Consider the following 15031-nt stretch of genomic DNA (forward strand, 5'->3'; position numbering starts at 1 on the left):
AAAAAAAAAACAAAAACCCAACCTTCTTTCTCATGGGATCATTGTTGCTTTAATGTAATCTGTGTCAACCAATAGCAAAGTTGGCCACACTCTCCAGTTGCATCCTGACCATTTCTAATAGGCAGTATTAATTTTTTACAAAAAATGTACACAGATAAAGATGCTAATCGCACCTTTTGAAAATGAGTAAACTAGCCACATAAGTTCAGTTCCGTTCAGTTCCCTTAAAAAAAAAAACCCATTTCAAAAGATTTTCTTTAATATCATAAGGTATTTTCATGGATAAATGAGCCTGTAAACACATACCTATCCTTCGACAAGATTATTTCCTAACCCTCCCCCTACACTTCCACATCAAGGTGAACGTGAGATTGAAGAAAGGAACACAAGAAATGGAGCAGACAGGGGAGAGAGTGATCCAAAGGATGGAATATAACACTGTGTTTGGTTATTCTCCTGTGTCACACAAGACAGCCAGAGGTTCCCTTCAACCTAGCTTCCTACGAGCATCCCCACCCCACCCATACACGCAGACACAGCAACACACACAACTGCTTTACTTCCAAATGCCTGGGCCGCACTCAGTCAGTTCTTGTATCTTGCCTAGAAACCTCCCTAACCCTTTTCTTGCCATTCCCTTCTCCAGGGGATCTTCCCTACCCAGGGATCGAACCCGGGTCTCCTGCATTGCAGGCAGATGCTTTAACCGCTGAGCCACCAAGGAAGCCCCTTTTCTTTCCAGAAAGTGTTAAATCCTCTAGAACTGGTTAGGGACCTGAAGAGAGGCAGGATTTGAGGGTGTTATAGAAATTAAATAAATAGCCTTGTTTAGGCTTCAGAGAGAAAGCAGAGCAGGCCTCTAACCTTGCTTCTAACCTGTCTGCTGAGAGTGCAAGACTTGCAACACCTTAGATAAGATGAGAGAGGAATCTTGCGATTGTTGAGCCCCTGAAGGGGGCCTGGCCAACCAAGCCCCACACTTAGCAGCATTCCAAGTTTTATAGGACAAAACAAACAGCTTTAACATGAAACCAGGCTTGTAATTTGGTCACAGATTCACGATGACACCAGTTTGCTTCTGTCCTGGGATTATAAACAGGAACCTTGAACTGCAATCTCTGAAGTCTCACCCATGGGGCAGACGTGCTGCCTGAGACCCTTTCCCAATTGGGGCTCCAGGTGTGCTGTGACACGGGACTTCCCAGTGCTGATTAAGTCTGTATGTTGGTCAAAACCCAATTTGGTGATGTATTCTCTGCTCTTTCTATTTTTCTTTTCTTTTAATGTTAGTATGTTGAAAGTAAGCAGATACTTTCTTATAAATATCTATATTATTTATTCGTATATAACAAGTGGCTTTGTTAACAAATCCTTTGAACCTGAGACAAAAGTGAAAAGTTTAGGCAAAATGGATGAAAAAAAAAAATCATCAAAATTTCTTCAGACTTGAGTGATTGTAATCTCACCCAGGATTCAAGAAAAAGATGAGATACATGAAAGATAACAGAAAAAATGAGAAAATGGCATAAATAAGTCCCTTTGCTTTATTTTTTCCTTTTAACCAGATGCCACAGTTTTTCTTTAATTGCCAAATATCTTCTCAACATACTCATGATACCTAGTGAAAGCGAAGTCGCTCAGTCGTGGCCGACTCTTTGTGACCCCATGGATGGTAGCCTATGAGGTTCCTCCATCCATAGAATTTTCCAGGCAAGAGTACTAGAGTGGGTTGCCATTTCCTTCTTCAGGGGATCTTCCCAACCCAGGGATTGAACCCAGGTCTCCAGCATTGCAAGCAGACAATTTTACTGTCTGAGCCACCAGGGAAGCTCAATGATACTGAGTGCTTCTTAATTAAGCATAGAAAAATGGAAGTGACATGATTCTTCTCCTGTGATAGACTAGGGTACAGTATAGGAAGTATAGAAACTTCATCAAAGAAATTAAAATTAATTAATTTCTACCATTCTATGCTTATTAAATTAGTAACATTTATGGAAACTCTGATAACTTGCAGGACATCCTAGAAAGCAATTTGTTAATACATATTGAGTCAAAAAATAGTTATGACTTTGACTTAACAATTGTACTTGTGATATATCTTGTGAAATAATTCAAAAAAAGATTCCACATCAGAGTTACATATGATGAAAACTTGAAGATGCTCATTTCAGAGTTACTTAGGATTACAAAAGAAAAAAAAAAGGAAACAAGCCTAATGTGATAAATATTAACGACAATGTGCTAGCCTGTATATGAAGCAGTAGAGATACAGTTCAATGGAAAATTCCATGCCCACACTGGTTTTATACAATAGTGGGAGAAACAAATAAAAATATGTGTCAAGTAGTGATCACATCAATGAAAAACAAAAGAAGTAAAGAAAATGATTGAGCTTCTAAATGATGGAGCCACACATTAAACTCAGGGCATGTGAGTTGTTTTACCAACATTTTTGTTTTGTTATGTTTTACCAAAGTCAATGCTATACCAACTTGCCTCAAAGCAGACCCAGGAAAGTCATTCAAATCTGCTGCTCTAAATTCTCCCATGAAGAACAAGGAAGGAAATCATAGTAGAGAAGCTATGAAGGAGACAGAATTTCAGGACCTCAAGGTGTCTCAAGGGCAGATGTCTTTGTAAAGCCATGGGAGAGAGTTGTCTGTAACCAGCTCACAGGACAAGGCTGAGGCAGTGAGGGGGGTTTCCCTTCAGCATCTTCCCTGATCTCTGAGTGTGGTTGAGACCAAGACCATGGCCCTACTTCAACATAAAACTTACTTCAGGAGTCCTTTTATAATATCTTATTCGATGAGAACTCTGAGAACCAGAGTCTGAAGTGTCACCAGATTGGGAGGTGCCATTTATGCACAAAAGACTCAAATTCTATGTTCTCTCAGACCTTCTTCCTCTGCTCTTGGTATATGAGGGCCTATGAACCTCAAAATGTCATTAAAAAAAAAAACTGTGAAGATTTTCCAAAGCAGATGTTCCCGACTTTCCAGTGAATTATCTATGAAGACAAAGATAGATGTGAAGATTTGCAAAGAAAAAAGAAAAATCTTACACCACCATCAGTCAACCTATTAGCATAATGTGAGAAGCTGATGGTAATTGCTTTGTAAGTGCAATCAGTAGCCTTAATATATCTTGCTACCCAAAACCTGTTCACCTAAAACCAAAATGTGTGGAGACACTTTGTCCCTTCTGCAATGCTGCCCCTCTGGATTAGAGAAATTGAGTCTGTGCCAAGTAGAAAACTGAGATCAAACCCTTCTCTGCAAGCATATTGATATTTTAGTGGCCAAAGTGTTATCTGTTCCCATCCTCCTTCTTTCGACATCAGTTCAGTTCAGTCGCTCAGTCATGTCCGACTCTTTGCGACCCCATGAATCACAGCATGCCAGGCCTCCCTGTCCATCACCAGTTCCCGGAGTTCACTCAAACTCACGTCCCTCGAGTTGGTGATGCCATCCAGCCATCTCATTCTCTGTCGTCCCTGTCTCTTCCCGCCCCCAAGTCCTCCCAGCATCAGAGTCTTTTCAAGTGAGTCAACTCATCACATAAGGTGGCCAAAGTATTGGAGTTTCAGTTTCAGCATCAGTCCTTCATTCAGGAATTACAACATCTAGAAAACATCAGGGAAAATTTGGGGTGAGGGTAGGGGTGCTGGATCCTGGCAACAGTCCATTCCATTAGTGGCCCAGGAAATTTTACATTCTCACTCTAACATGCTGTGTAGGTGGGTTAGAGTCAGCTGGAGCTCTAGTACACAATCCTTACTAGGGATTGGCGTTTTCCTGTAATCCAGCGTTCAGCATCTATAATAAATAGTCAGTACACCTGCAACTAATATAATGTTATATGTCAACTATACCTGAATTTTAAAAAAACATAAATGAATAAAATAAACAGTAGGACAAGATTCAGATCAATTAGAAGTGAAAGTCGCTCAGTCATGTCTGATGCATTGCTACCCCATGGACTACACAGTCCATGGAAGGCCAGAATAATGGAGTGGGTAGCCTTTCCCTTCTCCAGGGGACCTTCCCAGCCCAAGGATTGAACCCAGGTCTCCCACATTGCAGGCGGGTTCTTTACCAGCTTAGCCACAAGGGAAGCCTGATCAACAAGTAAGCCTCTATATACCTTCAGCACCTTCCAAAGCAGATGTGGACTGCCGGCAGCCTTATTCCCTTACACTCTGCTATTAGAATGATCATCAGCCTAACAGATTATCAGTCTAATCAGATCTAATGATCATCCTAATAGCAGAGTGGACAGAGAATGAGGCTGAGGGCAGTCCACGTATGCTTTGGAAGGTGCTGAAGGTGTATATCAACAACTTCAGATATGCAGATGACACCACCCTTATGGCAGAAAGTGAAGAAGAACTAAAGAGCCTCTTGATGAAAGTGAAAGAGGAGAGTGAAAAATTGGCTTAAAGCTCAACATTCAGAAAACTAAGATCATGGCATCCAGTCCCATCACTTCATGGCAAATAGATGGGGAAACAGTGGAAACAGTGGCTGACTTATTTTTCTGGGCTCCAAAATCACTGCAGGTGGTGATTGCAGCCATGAAATTAAAAGGCACTTATCCTTGGAAAGAAAGTTATGACCAACCTAGACAGCATATTACCACTTTTCAGGTGGCTCAGATGGTAAAGCATCTGCCTGCAATGCAGGAGACCCGGGTTCGATCCCTGGGTTGGGAAGATCCCCTGGAGAAGAAAATGGCAACCCACTCCAATATTCTTGCCTGGAAAATTCCGTGGATTGAGAAGCCTGGTGGGCTACAGTCCACAGGATCGCAAAGGGTCGGACATGACTGATCAACTTTGCTTTCACTTTTACTTTCTGACAGCATATTAAAAAGCAGAGACATTACTTTGCCAACAAAGGTCCATCTAGTCAAGGCTATGGTTTTTCCAGTAGTCATGTATGGATGTGAGAGTTGGACTATAAAGAAAGCTGAGCACCAAAGAATTGATGCTTTTGAATTGTGGTGTTGGAGAAGACTCTTGAGAGTCCCTTGGACTGCAAGGAGATCCAACCAGTCCATCCTAAAGGAGATCAGTCCTGGGTGTTCATTGGAAGGACTGATGTTGAAGCTGAAACTCCAATACTCTGGCCACCTGATGCAAAGAGCTGACTCATTTGAAAAGACCCTGATGCTGGGAAAGATTGAGGGCAGGAGGAGAAGGGGACGACAGAGGATGAGATGGTTGGATGGCATCACCGACTCAATGGACATGAGTTTGAGTAAACTCCGGGAGTTGGTGATGGACAGGGAGGCCTGGTGTGCTGCGGTTCATGGGATTACAAAGAGTTGGACACGACTGAGTGACTGAACTGAACTGATGGTATATAGAGGCTTACCTGGTGGCTCAGAGGAAAAGAATCCACCAGCAATTCAGGCGATGTGGGTTCGATCCCTGCATCAGAAAGAGCCTCTGGAGGAAGGCATGGTAACCCACTCCAGTTTTCTTTCAGGGAGAAACCCATGGACAGAGGAACTTGGCAGGCTGCAGTCCATGGAATTGCAAAGATTTGGACACGACAGTAAGCACAGCACAGCACAGGAGGTATATAGAAAGAACTCTTTCTTACAGGAAAAGTAAAACAACCTGACATGAGGTCTAGTAAAACATCTTACAGAGCAAAGCAAAAGATACCTTGTTTTATTTTGGAACTAGATAAGAGTTGTGCTTGCATACACATTATGAACATTGTAGAAGTCGCAGAATTGTTCACTTTAAACTGGTTAATTTTATGTTAAATGAATTTCACCTCCATTTTTTAAAAGGAGTGAGAAAACATCTGGTAGCAACTTACCTGGACTCTAAGAAAATGACTTGTCCTCACAGAATTAATAACATAGGACTTATGAAACAAGAAGCAAGAGAACAATGCAATACTGTAAAGCAATTATCTTTCTTTTTTTTTTCAATCTTTGTTATTTATTTTATGATATTGCATGTTTACAATAGACAAGAAAAGAGTAGGGGGAAAAACCCAGTTAAATATATCTTATTTTGCCTTTGACCATCACCTTAAGTAGCACTTATTTTTCAGATATTAGAATGCCCATAACAAATATAAATATATGTTAAATACATTTTATACAATGCATAAAATATATTGAAATTAACATACAATAAATTTTATATTAGAGATACAATTCAATGAGTTTGGATATATGTGTAAATACTCATATAACCACCACTCTGACAAATACACAACAATTCTATCACCTAGAAAGTTCCTAATACTTTTATTAGGTATTAGGAACTTTCTGGGTGATAGCAATTATCTTTCAATTAAAAATAAATACATTTTTTAAAAAAGCAAGGGAAATATATAAATATTCATCCTAAAAAAAAGATGTTTAAAAAGGAGAAAGCAAACATAAAAGAAGTATAATATGAAAATAAAACTAATTGCACCAAATCCAAATATATCAATTATCTCAATACGTGTAAATCAAACTTATCAGTTAAAAGAGAATATCAGGCTGGATTACAACACAATCCAACTTCTGTGCTTCTTACAAAAGACACACCTACAGCATGAAAATAATGAAAAGTTGAAAAGAATGAGAAATGATACGTCAGTCAAATGCTAACAGACAGCCAGTATAGATAAATTAAAATCAGTCAAAAAAGACTTATTTAAGACAAATAACATCATTAAAGACAGAGTTTCTATACAATGATTGAAGACTAAAGTAACTAAAGTAACATAACAATTCTAAACATGTACACACATTATTAAATAGGTAGACTCAGTAGATATAAACATAAGTCAAAAGACCTGCAGAAATAAACTGACAAATCACCATGATGGTGAGAGATTATAGCACACGTGTTTTTTTTTCAATAAATTATGATTCAAGCAGCCAAAACAATTCAGCAAAAATATAGAAGCACTGAATAACACAATTAACAACTTTCATCTGATGGGATATTTAGAAATGTTTATTATGTATTTAATAAGGCTATAAAAGATGTCTCAACCTATTTTAAAGAATAGTTGTCACATGAATCTAATTTATTCCTCAAACTCAAAGAATCTAGCGTGAATGTGAGGGGAAAGGGGTTCAATCTTAAGTGAACAGAAACAAATATTCTGTCATGTACTATTGCAAGAAATAGAAATTAAAATGTGCAATAGAAAAAAGTTTAAAAGCTATACTTCTTGCCCTTTGGAATCTAGGAAGAGTTTATCTCCTAGGTATTTTTTTAACTTCAAGAATAATATATAATACAGTTCTGTATTCTCATGTTTTTAACCTAATATTACATCATAGGCACTTTGTCATGCCATTGTTCTTGTCTTTTTCTTAGAAACAGATCCCCAGCCCTAAAGGTTCTCCCTCCTTTGGCCAGAAATCAAAAGCCTCTAAAAATAAACTCACATCAATAAGACACCTGCAGACCAACACACCCAGAAAATCAGAATTCCTTTTAGACTCAGTCTGGGTCAACCTCCTGCACAATATATTCTAATTCCTGCCACAGCCAAATGCATTTCCTTTTGTTAAAATCTCAGTTGTGGTGAAATAAAAGCTAACTTCTGTTCCCTCAGTCAACTGGAGGTTTAGAATCAAACTACCCACAGATTTTCCTTTTCTGGAATATAGTCAATACCACCGCTTTTCCCTCCACAGAAACCCACAACCATTGTTTCTTTCTAGTTTTTCGATGAGCAAATGGTTCCGCCTGAGCTTTTTCAAGAAAAATTCACACAAGCCTTACTGCATTGGAATCTAGTTCCACAACAAACTAGTCCTTGAGTCAAAGTTTCAGGGCTGACTGTTAAGTCTTCTTAGGGTAGAAAGATACAGCAAGTAAATCTCTTCATGCATTAACATGATAAGATTTGAAAGGTAACAAGGAAAAGTGCCCCTGGCTACTTTCACTTAGAAACTGGAGTGGCCCTTGCTGTCACCTGGGTGCTAAGCCCCTGGAAAGAAAAGGCACAATTGTGACAGGATTTTAAGGTTCCTCCCATCAAAATTCTTAGTTTTCTCTTTCCTTTTTTCTATCCATTTGAGAAATCAGCCAAAGATATTTTAGGTAGAGGGAAATAAAAGCAAAGAGGTCTTCCTTTGTTTCCTGATTTCAAGGAATTCACACCTGGAGTAGTGAGTCTCCAAATGTGGCCCCTGGACTGGCAACATCTACATCACTTGGAAACTTGTTAGAAATGCAAATTCTTGGGCCTCAAGCCTAATCAAATAAACCTGAAACTCTGAGGGGTGGCACGAGCAGGCTGTGTCTGAACAAGCTCTCCAGGGTGACTCTGATGTACAATAAATTTTGAAAACCATTGCTCAGACCATTCCTGTCTAACCGTCTGCCAGGTGGGCCAATAAATTGCTATAGCCTTGGGTGAGGTTCAGGTTGCAGTTTTAACCAGACTGCCAAGTAGAGAGGTGAATGAGCAGATAAATCCTGCCAGAGAAGCAGGGCAGTGGAAGTGACTGGAAGAGATATTAGTAGAAGCACATTAATACCCCACAGAGGCTCTTGGAGCATGCATGGGCAGGTCTACTATGGAATCTAGATAATCGCTCAGCTCCAGGGCTGGTAGCAAATAAAGTAGTAATATCTTGGTTCCCCTAGGACCACTCCCAACACCAATAGTGGAGCTTTCATGCAATAATGTCTAACGCAGTATCAGCTCAGATATAAGGTACAAGAAAATCTGCCAGACCACATGAAGGACAGGAAATTAGCATTGGGAGGGAGTGGTCACCAGGCTGACACCCGGCAGAAGCAGAAGACCTACAAATCAGCCCTTATTTATTTATCTATGCACTCATTCAAAATATGTTTGTTGAGCATCTGTGTGCTCAAACACATTTTTAAGTAGCTGAACTGCTACAGTATTTGCATATACCATTTTTTGTCATATAGTCATTTTTAAAAATTTAAGTAGCTAAACTGCTATAGTGATCTCTCCATTCTTCAGAAATTTCTTGGAAGTAATTATGGTTCTTTTAGAGAGTGCTAAACTAGATTTATTTTATTTTATTTTTTTTGGCTGCACCAGGTCTTATTTGCAGCATGTGGGATCTCTTTTTAGTTGTGGCACATGAATTCTTAGTTACACATGTGGAATCTAGTACCCTAACCCGGGATCGAATCCCGGCCCCCTGCATTAGGAGCACCGAGTACAAGCCACTGGACCACCAGGGAAGTCCCATGACCTAGGCATATTTTAACATTGCTTTTGAGTGAATTCTATCAACTCTAACGATTACAATATTCTAATGAATACAATGAGGTTATATTATTATATAAGCTGGGTTATGCCACTAGACATTGAGTACTAGTACCTGGATTGTCATAGCACTATGGATCTGGGCATTTGGGCCACAGAGTAAGTACATTATCTGGAATTCAAATCCCTATTAAAAAAAAAAAAATTACATCCCATCTGGTAGGAACTGAGCTTTTCTTGGCCACTATAGTGATCATGTCTCAGGGTTATGAATGCAGACCCCTCAAGGTAAGAGTCTCTATGCAGATTTAAAAGTAAGCAGTTATTTTCCCATCCTGTAGATGACCCTGGCAAAACCAGATGAACAAGTAAGTCTGAGGGTAGCAGTCCCCCACCAGCATAACCTTGAAAGAGATAAATGTAAATGTAGCCACGTTACTAGTGTGATATCTGTCTTTAAGAATTAGAGAGGACATGATGTACTGAGTTAAGCTAAGATTTGAGAAGGAAGATTTTCTGAAAAAGAAAAAAAAAAAAAGCTGGTGTGTAGCCAAGTTTCCCTGGAGGAAAAAATGGCAAAACACTCCAGTATTCTTGCCTGAAGAATTTCATGGACAGAGGAGCCTGGTGGGCTACAGTCCACGGGGTCACAAAGAATTGGACAAAACTGAGCATGGACAGCAGCTGCAGCCAAGTTTCAGGTAAACCTGACCTTTCTTAAGGAAACTGGAGAATGGACAATGAAGTGATTAAAGGGATTTGATCTTCTAGGAGTGCCTTCTAACTCCCAAAGGAGTTATACTCTTTAGTCTTGGGAGCTTACCATTAAATACAGAAGAAAAAAAAAATAAAAAATAAATAAATAAATAAATACAGAAGATATATCATCTTACATTATGGAGATAAACCTGTTTGGAGAACATAAAACCCAGAAGTGAGGCCTCTAAGCTCTCAGAGTGTGTGCTGTGCTAGTTGGCTCAGCCCCAAACAGACCAAGGCCTGGGTAAGTGAGGTACAGTGTGAGGAGTTTTTGATAGAGCTTCTGGATAGCAGTCACTCAATCTACTGAATTATGAAGAGTCACACTTATTAACTGCTAAGATACTGAAGTTCCGTCCTGAAAAGAAACACATTACTTAATATTTCTGTGTCCCTAAGAATGTCTGGAAGGTTTTACCTCTGTTGGACTGTGAAGAAGGCTGATCGCCAAAGAATTGATGCTTTTGAACTGTGGTGCTGGAGAAGATTCTTGAGAGTCCCTTCAACTGCAAGGAGATCCAAACAGTCCATTCTAAAGGAGATCAATCCTGGGTGTTCATTGGAAGGACTGATGCTAAAGCTGAAACTCCAATACTTTGGCCACCTCATGCAACGAGTTGACTCACTGGAAAAGACTCTGATGCTGGGAAGGATTGGGGGCGGGAGGAGAAGGGGACGACAGAGAATGAGATGGCTGGATGGCATCACCGACTCGATGGACATGAGTTTGAGTGAACTCCGGGAGTTAGTGATGGACAGGGAGGCCTGGCGTGCTGTGATTCATGGGGTCGCAAAGAGTCAGACACGACTGAGCGACTGAACTGAACTGAATACCATTATCCTGCTTTTAATTGGTTGTTTTCCTCCACAAGACTGAGCTTCATAAATACTCCAGCCTCACAGATATAAAAATCCAATGGGTGAAAATGGACAGTGGGCACATGTTGTCATCATATAACGCTAGAGCAATACTGTCATGGTTTGAATTTCCATCCTTCTTCTTCATGAGCAGCACAGCAATCCCAGCAGGATTAATTGAGGCACACAAACCTGTTTTAAGATTAAACATTCTTATCTATATAATCCCAGAAGAGCCCTTCTGGTTCCAAGAATAAACACTGCACAAAATCAAAGGCAATGCCACGATCTAAAGTGAGGGTAAATCTACATCCCGTTGTGAGAAGACCTCTCCCTTGATTAATAATATGACTTGTTAATACGCAGATACCTGTAAAACAAGAAGGGCGGCTGACTGTGTAGTAGGTAATACTGGTGAGAGTGAACCTGCTGAAGCTCCAGAGCATGGAGTGCTAGGAGATGAACTCAGCATAGGATTTTAGCCAGGATGTCGAAGTTCAGAAGGAAGCCACATGATAGATGAAAGTTCATCCACACGGAGTGCTGCAGGTATGATCTCATAGGGATGGACCCTGTAGTGTGTGAACGGGCTCAGTAGGTGGCTGCCCCCAGTGAACAGGATGGATATAGAAAGTATTTCCAATGGCTTGAAATCCCACTTTACGTGGAATCTATAATTACAAACTAGTATCCAAAGTCATGGTCTTAAGGATGTTAAAAGGAAGGATGAGTAGGCCTGAACCTGACCATTTATCTCATTCCTTCTTAAGAACAGAGCATTTCTTATCTGGGATGTGCTTTATGGAGCTACCAGATCTCCAGGGACACAGACTCTAGGGATGAAGCTACTATTTGATGAGTATTAAAGGGAAATTCCTTCTCCATCCCAACCCCCACAAATTTCACTGACTCTATTCCCTTCCTCTGGACTCATCCCTGCTAGGGTACCAGGTGAAGCTGTCTGGGAGGTGTGGCCTTGAGCATTATTATATGTCCAGATTAGTAGGACAAAAACGATCTTCACCAGTTCACACTAGCCTACTTGACCTGCATGACTCCTGAGATTATTTATTCATATCTCCCTAGAAGAGGGTACAACTTCATACCAAATCTTAGAAGAGTAGACATAACTCACTCTCATACCACATGCCTGATCATTCTCTTCCAGTCGATCCCGAGAATGTTGTGGACCATGTCTGACTGGGAAAGTGCCTTCATGAAGTCCAGATGAGACAGCCAGGGATCCTGCAGTTTGCTCTCCAGTTTCTCGAGCAGTGGTATAACACTTTTCAATCTCCTCTTTCAGGCAGGATATCAGAAATGCCTCTCATCAAAATGTCAGTGCCTGTATCTTTATTGATATTCAAAGCTCAATTAGAAGCCATATCTTCTTCCTAGGATTGTAAAAGTCAGGTCTGTAGGCACAAGATAAGCAACTCTATCTTTGACCTTTGAATTGGCTACAAAGCCACCAACCAGACACAGTAACTCAAAGAACTACATTTATTAAGCAAAACTGCAGTTGTGACCGATTCCCTTTTATAGAAAGTTTGTTGTTGTTCAGTTGCTAAATTGTGTCCAACTAAGTTTGTGACCCCATGGATTGCAGCACACCAAGCTCCTCTGTCCTTTGCTATCTCCCAGAGTTTGTCCTAATTCATGTCTTTTGAGTCAAAAAGGTTGGTGTCCATTATACTCAGTCCCACATGATATTTTGGGAACCTAAATGCAACGGCAGGGTAAAACTGTGGATTTCAGGATGTTATGCATGAATCTGAAACAGAGACCCAAAAGACAGGATAGCAAGATAAACTCAAATCAAACTCAAATCAAAGCTAAGAAAACATTTCAGATAGTCAGTATGAAGAACTACACTGAGAAGGAGCCCAGGTTTGAGGCAACAGAAAGGCCATAAAGGAAAAAAAAACATGAATCCAAATGGTTTAAAGTGGACATAGGAAAACTGAGCCTGGAAGAAGACAGTGGCCTGAGTTCATAGAACCCCTGTGGCCTTGGATTTGATAGGAAATGACCAATCCTGCTTAGAAAAGGCCTGAGTACCTCAGGTCTTCCAGAGCCACTTGGCACTAGATGTACTTTTGAAACTGCTGTTACATCCCTTGAACACTGCAGGGAAAAAAAAAAAAAAAACTTTAGATGGAAGATATGGAAGAGGCATTTTTTTTTAAAGAAATTGTAGAGAGAGAAATACAGATGAGTATTGTATTTCTTGAATACAATTGAAAAATTGGGTTCCACTCTCAAGTTGCTTTTTTTGTGTGACTTCAGCAAGACTTGCTTCAGAAATGAATGAGAATAATGAATAAATGGCTAGAAATGGGAATAGCTTGGATAGATGGTAGTTAGAAATTTTGCAGTCAAGGGAAGAACAGAAATAGATCAATACATCTTGGGAGGCTTCAGTTCAGTTCAGTTCAGTCGCTCAGTCGTGTCCGACTCTTTGTGACCCCATGAATCACAGCACACCAGGCCTACCTGTCCATCACCAACTCCCGGAGTTCACTCAAACTCATGTCCATCCAGTCGGTGATGCCATCCAGCCATCTCATTCTCTGTCGTCCCCTTCTCCTCCTGCCCCCAATCCCTCCCAGCATCAGAGTCTTTTCCAGTAAGTCAACTCGTCGCATGAGGTGGCCAAGGTATTGCAGTTTCAGCTTTAGCATCAGTCCTTCCAATGAACACCCAGGATTGATCTCCCCTAGAATGGACTGGTTGGATCTCCTTGCAGTACAAGGGACTCTCAAGAATCTTCTCCAACACCACAGTTCAAAAGCATCAATTCTTCAGCGATCAGCTTTCTTCACAATCCAACTCTCACATCCATACATGACCACTGGAAAAACCATAGCCTTGACTAGATGGACCTTGGTTGGCAAAGTAATGTCTGCTTTTTAATATGCTATCTAGGTTGATCATAACTTTCCTTCCAAGGAGTAAGCGTCTTTTAATTTCAGGGCTGCAATCAGCATCCGCAGTGATTCTGGAGCCCAAAAATTAAAGTCTGACACTGTTTCCACTGTTTCCCCATCTATTTCCCGTGAAGTGATGGGACCAGATGCCATTATCTTAGTTTACTGAATGTTGAGCTTTAAGCCAACTTTTTCACTCTCCTCTTTCACTTTCATCAAGAGGCTTTTGAGTTCCTCTGCACTTTCTGCCATAAGGGTGGTGTCATCTGCATATCTGAGGTTATTGATATTTCTCCCAGCAATCTTGATTCCAGCTTGTGCTTCTTCCAGCGCAGCATTCCTCCTGATGTACTCTGCATATAAGGTAACTAAGCAGGGTGATCATATACAACCTTGTCGTACTCCTTTTCCTATTTGGAACCAGTCTGTTCCATGTCCAGTTCTAATTGTTGCTTCCTGACCTGCATACAGGTTTCACAAGAGGCAGGTCAGGTGGTCTGGTATTCCCATCTCTTTCAGAATGTTCCACAGTTTATTGTGATCCACACAAAGGCTTTAGCATAGACAATGAAGCAGAAATAGATGTTTTTCGGGAGGCTTAGTAGATAGCAGAAAAATATGCTTTATATGGAGGTGACAGATGTGTGTGTGTGTGTGTGTGTGTGTGTGTTAGACTGAAGGCCAAGTGTCAAAAGAAGTTGCATGAAAGAGTCAGAATAAATAGATCAGATCAGGATTCCAAAGGCATTGGCAAAGGATGTGCTCTGGAGCAAAGGAGACATTTGCCATAAAGAAGAAGAGAAATGCCTCATCTTATGAGGCAGAAGATGTGGAAATATAGGAAAAATAATAGCACACGGAGTTCATGCATTTTGTATATACGACGTTTATTCCAAACAGAAGCACTAGTTACCCAGTAAAATATGGTTTCTCCAGGTGGGTCATAATTCAAGTAAAGTATAATTTTTGATCTCCTTCCCTAAACCAATTGATAGCTCTCTCTTTGCACAATGGAAAAAAAAAAAACAGAGGATGCAGAATGTCAGGAGCAACCATTCAGGACAAGGATGCCTGAAATAAAATGGCTCAAAAACAAGTAAAAGAAAACAAATTGATTGACACATATACACACTAGTATATATACAATAGATAATTAATAAGAACCTACTATATAGCACAGGGAACTCTACTCAATACTCTGTAAGGACCTATATCAGAATCTAAAACAGACTGGATCCACTTTTCTGTACGCCT

At 40.3% G+C, this 15031-nt stretch overlaps 1 non-coding gene across 1 annotated transcript; it reads right to left on the reverse strand.

Annotated features, from left to right (window-relative positions):
- Nucleotides 1-652: 652 nt before the first annotated feature.
- Nucleotides 653-724, reverse strand: TRNAC-GCA (transfer RNA cysteine (anticodon GCA)). Its single transcript has one exon. It is a non-coding gene; the product is annotated as a tRNA-Cys (tRNA).
- Nucleotides 725-15031: the final 14307 nt, after the last annotated feature.

The sequence above is a fragment of the Moschus berezovskii genome, chromosome 4 (assembly GCF_049115385.1).
Source record: "Moschus berezovskii isolate FMDL1 chromosome 4, NW_MosBer_1.0, whole genome shotgun sequence".
NCBI classification, from domain to species: Eukaryota; Metazoa; Chordata; class Mammalia; order Artiodactyla; family Moschidae; genus Moschus; species Moschus berezovskii.